Raw genomic sequence first — 6,449 nt, 5'->3', positions numbered from 1 at the left:
GCTGCTACGAGATCACAGGTTCAAAAACCACTAAAATCGGAGCTATGGTTGGGAAGACATGGTCTTCTAAATATTTATGTGATAAACTTATGTTGATTATAACTCATGTAAAAAGATATTCCAAAGAAATGACTAAAACCACTTTAAACTAAGTTATAGCTAGATTGGGAGCCATATATTAGTCAATTATTGTTGGACCATTTTAAAATATCACATTTAGATTTATTTAGAAAGTTTGATCAAGTAAACATAACTTAAACAAATTGGTTACCTACTCTTGAATATAGGTGGCATGGTAAAACAATGTTTTTAATGTGTAGACAAATTTATTACAAAGCTAATGCAATTGGAATAGGTTAAATCGGAGCTAAAACATAGGGAATATAATTTTCCAAAGTTTAGATATTTATTTTTATATTAGAATTCAATTTCCTTATTTAATTTAAAAAATTATAAGGACAGCTGGACTGCTGGATGGTTTTACTAAAGCTCAGGGGTCTATGTGTTACAAGAAGGGTTGATCTGTGACGATTCCTATGTCTGGAGAGACAGTAGGTAGTTTTCCTAAAGTGCACGAGTTCTCTTGCAACTAAGCCACAGTGGAAGGGTATCGTCCATTGTGAGCCGCTGGATTAGAAATCAAGGGTCCAGATTGGATCAAGCCCACGTGAACCGGTATCAACTCTCGACCTTCAGATCTTGAATCAACGTCGAGGATTTAAAATAAAAGGAATCGATTCACATGCGTTGGATCTAGATCACACGGACCAGATCAACCAGCCGAAATGCCATATGGCTTCTAATCCTGGCCACACGACGAGGATCCAATGGCTAGAGGCCTTCTTCCTCCCTCGACGACTGAGACGGGTGGCGCAAAGCCAACCCGCGGTGATAGCCATTGCCGACACCATGACTCCGCTGTCGGGCTATCTTTTCTGACCCAATCACAGTGTAAAAGATTGCGAAGGATAATGCGAGCTAAGGAGGCATATATTTACCAGGTGTTGTAGTGCGGGCGATGCTGCCCACGTGAGCAGTGGCACGGGGGTGAAACGCCTGACTCCGGTGAGCAATTCAGATATTTCGATTGGATTTCTTCGCACGAAAAGTGCATGCCTGCACGCAGGACGATGCAGTAATTTGCCTAGGTCACCCAAACCGCCCAGAGCGGTGGCACACGGGAGTTGCCCACGTGGCGACATTCTTGCTCATGTTTGCTTTGCTTGACGACGGGGCGCCATGATTTGGGCTCGACGACTTTGAGTTGGATGGGATGGGGTGGTTGTGACCTAGCATATATAGCCTACGGAGGCCGCATCGGGTGGTTTAGCAGGCGGATAATAGGGGATGCAACTGGATTCTCGAGTTCCACGGCGAGTTCGTTCATCCATGGTCGCTCCGTTCGTGGGGATGGACGAGCTGACTGGATGGGCCCACACGGTGGTGCCACGGTGCCAGCGCATGGTGCACAGAGGATGTCCGGTGGGGCCTAAGGTCGGGCGATCAGATTGAGGCGCGCGCGGCTTGGAGGAAAAGGAGAAGTGGGCTGCGGTGGTGTTGGGCCGAGCGGGGGAAGGGAAAAAACGAGGTGGGCCGAGAGCAGCGGAGGGAGCCGGCCCAAAGTCATTTTTATGCTTTTCCTTTTTCTTTTCTGGCTTCTTTTCTATTTAAATTCCTATTTTGAACTTCTAAATTCAAATTGTATTCGAATCTACGTTTGAATTTAAATTCAACTTAGATGCACATTCCAAAGATCCAGCATGATGCATAGTTCAATTTTATTTACTTTATCTTATTTTATCCACTAATGCATTGCTTTTCAATAGGAAGGCTTGTATGTACAAAGTATACCATCATTGAACACAACTTTTAATATACCATATTAATGTTCTGGTGGATATTTATAAATATAAAATCAGTTTGCATAAGGACCATTTATTCGATTTTTTTAATAAGAGAAGGTTTCTAAACACCAATATCTATTTAAGAATAGCTTACCAGTCAAACATTTGAGAATGTTTCCTCTAGTTTTAATTCTAACTTTTGAGCTATCAAACTTTTAATATCACTACTTATTTATTTTAAGGAAGTATACTTTATAAATAAAGGAAATACATCGTTAAAAGACAATTTAACCCGAATCTTTTTATAGAAACTTTTATAAATCCCAAGATAAGATTTTGAGTTTTACAAATTAGAAAGGCTGAATTATAAAGTATAACTATTCATCAGGGACATTTTACTTTGATTTCTTTTACTAATCCAAAATCAGGATTTTGAGTGTTACACGACCGGTGTTGGATAAGCTTTTCTATAATTGGTGCTACCCCAACCTATCACGTATATCACACAATGTACATGTTTATGCAACACTTATCTATCGAACACGTCGGCAATCCATCTAATTGTCTCCATATAAAACTTATTTTTTAACTTTTGTGGTACTGTCTTGTCATATAGAACATTCGATACTTAACGTCGCTTCATCCATCCCGATTTGATTCTATGATTAACATCTCCATCAATATCTCCATCTATTTTTGCATTGGTCCTAAATATCGAAAGACATCATTTCTATGCACTACTTGACCTTCCAAACTAATATCTCCTTCCTCATGCGTAGTGCCAAAGTCACATCTCATGTATTCAAATTTAGTTTTATAGAGTCTAAAACCTTTGAACTCTAGAGTATCCCGAGTTCATATTTACTTCTGTTCAACTTTCATCAACTAGCACTACATCTACATCCTCCAAAAAAAAGTATACACCAAGGGATATGTCTATCTATCATAAGGCAAAAAGGTAAGTGCTCAAAGCTAACCCTTGATATAGTCCTATTCTACTCAAGAAGTCACTTGTGTCTTCATCACTTGTTTGAACACAAGCCGTATATGTCCTTAATGAGTCCATGGAACCTCAAATAAATCTCAAAGACATATTCATGTTTGCATTTGAAAGAGTGAGGAAACTTTGGTCCCACCTTACTAGTTGAAGTGGAGGTTGTTATACTGAAACAAAAAGCACCCTCTACTTCTCCAAATCTAGTATAAGAAGATACCAAGGAAACCCTCATTTCCATGTTTGCTCGCCTTACCGGGCTAGGGCAAAGGCTGCGGGCACCTACGTGCATGTTCTATCAAATTCCACTCTCTCAAACTAATGCCCAATGCTAGAAACAAATATACTCGAGTTAGGGTTTTATTTATTTTTGCTACTATATCGTAATCATAGTCTCTCCATCATCCTGAGCACCTACATGAACCAATGATCTGGAGATTAGGTCTTGTGATCTTGCACTAGACAAGGTTGAATAAGGTCCTACATTGGGAGATCATGGATAAGGTTTTCGAGAAGCACCCTTCCCCACACTTTGATGATGACTCATCTTCTAAATCCTACATCAGCTTGTTGTCCCCAACATCGGCTACTTTGGTCTGTCATTAACAACGACGTTGCTCTTTCACTACTAGTTGATCTCCACCACCAGCCATGGTCTCTCCATCTATAAAAGAAAATTTTGCTCATCATGACTCGATCTAATATTACAGGCTTTCTAGTTCAATTATGTGTTTGATTGCATTTATATTGTTTGGTTCAACTAGTATGTTGGTGTTATACATGGTAATTTCTAAATTCATCATGATTTGTGTTTTGGAATCAATTGTAAAATTGCCTACCTAGTCAACATTGATCATGCTAAAATGCACATTTTAGGATAGGTCCAAGCAACTTCGGTCAACTACCGCGCATAAGGTTGTCCCTTTGCCTAAGAGGCAATGATTACAATGCCACAATGCCTAAAGACTATTTGTGTTCCATAAACATCTCGATCACAATGCCATAGGAACTCTAGATGGTTGTATTGAGGGTGGTACGTGTAATGGGGGATTGCCAAGCCCTGGTGTCCTAATGAAGGTGTGGTGGGTGACGTTGATGTCTATACATATGTCTTCAATGAGTCTTTCGATAACTTTCTTATGTGTTGTTCTTTCTGATCACCTCTTTGCCATCAAGTCTACTTGTGCATTCTTTAAATTATACTCCATCCGTCCCAAATTAAAATTCATTTTACCTTTTTACTGTATTCATACAATAATTAATGTATGTGTTCTATGCATATGTCTAGGTTCATAATCATCCATTTGAACGTGGACATAAAAATCTAGAGCTAAAACGACTACTCCCTCCGTTCTAAAATAGTAGTCGTTTTAGCTCTTGATTTTTATGTCTATATTCAAATGGATGATGATGAATCTATACACATATACAAAACACAAATCAAAAAAAATATATGAACTCACTAATTCTCTAAAACGAATAGCATATTGGGACTGAGTGAGTATTATTTTAGGACGGAGGGAGTGTCTAAAACACTAACAAATAATGTTAGTCTCAATGATTGTGTTGATCATAAAAACATCAAAGCTCAATTATTAATAGGCCTAACCAAATTGAGTATTTTAATATTAGTCTAAAATAATTATGTTGATCATTAAATGACCTTACCAACCAGAGTATTTTACACGTCCATATGTTACTTCATTTTTCAAACTCCACTTCGTTTCGTAAATAGTATTGTTAATAGTGAAAACAGTATACACGCTGGAGACGACCGGCACTACCGGAATCGAGCGCTTTGCCGAGTGCCTGAAGCACTCGGCAAACCCTGAAAAACACTCGGCAAAGTCTTTGCCAAGTGTGACACTCGACAAACCCTAAAAACACTCGTCAAAGTTTTTGCCGAGTGTGACACTCGACAAAGTATTTGCCGAGTGTGACACTCGACAAAGAGATCTCGGTGAACAGTACATCGGCAACGACTTCTTTGCCGAGTACTTTTTATCGGGCACTCGGCAAAGAAAAGCGACCGTCACAGCGCCTGGTAATGGAGACGGCGCCTTTGCCGAGTGTCACCTAATACACTCGGTATAGAGATTACCTCTTTGCCGAGCCTCTACCAGCCGACACTCGGCAAAGGGTTCACCAGCTGGGCCCTTTGTCAGCTTCTTTGTCGAGTGCTCTAGGAGGCACTCGGCAAAGCTTGCTAAGCTTGCTTCTTTGCCGAGTGCCAAAGCCACAGCATTCGGCAAAGAAGCTTTACCGGTGCCCAGGTGTTGCTACTTTGTCGAGTGTTATGGCCCTGACACTCGGCAAAGCACATCTTTGCCGAGTGTTACACTCGGCAAAGTGACCAGTATACACCTTTTTAATTTGTTTTTTTATTCTATCCAAACAAACATAAGATAGCACATATACATCACAGATATAACATATACATCACATATCTCACAAACACCATCAATCAAACAAGTTCTCACAGCATTACCAACATGTTCAGACACAAACTTAAGTATCCAACACTCAAGAACATAAGTCTCAAGTATCTCACAAAGCATTACCAACATCTAAGAACATAAGTCTCAAGAAAGATAATATCTCATCGAGGTGGCGGCTGGACTAGTGCAGCGATGGGTTGGGCGATCCATGAAGGTTGTTGGATGCCGCCCCAAATTGTCCCTGCACAGAGAAGAGATTGCATATGTTACACCAGATGCATTACCAACATCTAACTAGAATTTTTATACTCACAGGAGTATGGAACAGAGCAAGGTCATCTGTAGGGAACAATGGAGGTGGTGGAGCGAAACCCTGTGCGGCGCCAAGGCTCTGCATGTACTAGAACATCTCTGCCATCCTCTGCTAATCTACCAGGCGGACCTCCCGCTCCACCATCATCCTAGCCTCCATCTCCTGACGTTCCCTCCTCTCTGTTTGTAGCTGGGTCTGTAATATTACAACCCAATGTTATAGTAACTCAAAGAGAAGGTATATAACTCAAGGAATGACGAGTTACAAAAGCACTAACCTCGAGTTGTATGCGATAATGTGAGTTGTCCTACCAGGTCGTATGGCTGGACTCGAGCCCGTGCTCCTTACTCGCACCTGAGACAGAGTGGGAGTGGACGACGAGTCGATTGCCCCGTCAGCAATCCAGTACCGCCCATGTCTCTTGTCTCCTCCGACCCTCATGAGGACATCAGGGTCGATCTGCTTGGTCCTCGGGTCATATTTTGGGCCATGGACCTCTTGTGCCATGGCGGTGTAGTCATGAAGGCGGCTGTAGACGGCGGGGTTGTTGTACGCCTCGGGTCCGTCATCCGGGTTGTAGGTGACGTCGGACGTCACCTTGCCCTTATGGGTCATAGCATAGGCCGAGAAGATGGAGCAAGGCTGGCCACCATGTGACGCCGACTGCAAGAAAACCAACGAGATAGTTAGAAATAATATCTAATCCAGTGTTATATACCGAAATAAAAAAGAGGGCGTGCCCATGCTTCTACATATTGGCCTAGGCTACGACTGCCTTGGTGCGCCGTTCTCGGCTAGCGTTGTGCGCCTCGTCCCACTCAGGCGAGCACCACCTATCCACCATCTGCTCCCAACACAGA

The sequence above is a fragment of the Zea mays genome, chromosome 1 (assembly GCF_902167145.1).
Source record: "Zea mays cultivar B73 chromosome 1, Zm-B73-REFERENCE-NAM-5.0, whole genome shotgun sequence".
Taxonomy (NCBI): domain Eukaryota; kingdom Viridiplantae; phylum Streptophyta; class Magnoliopsida; order Poales; family Poaceae; genus Zea; species Zea mays.
Note: the sequence above shows the minus strand (reverse complement) of the source record.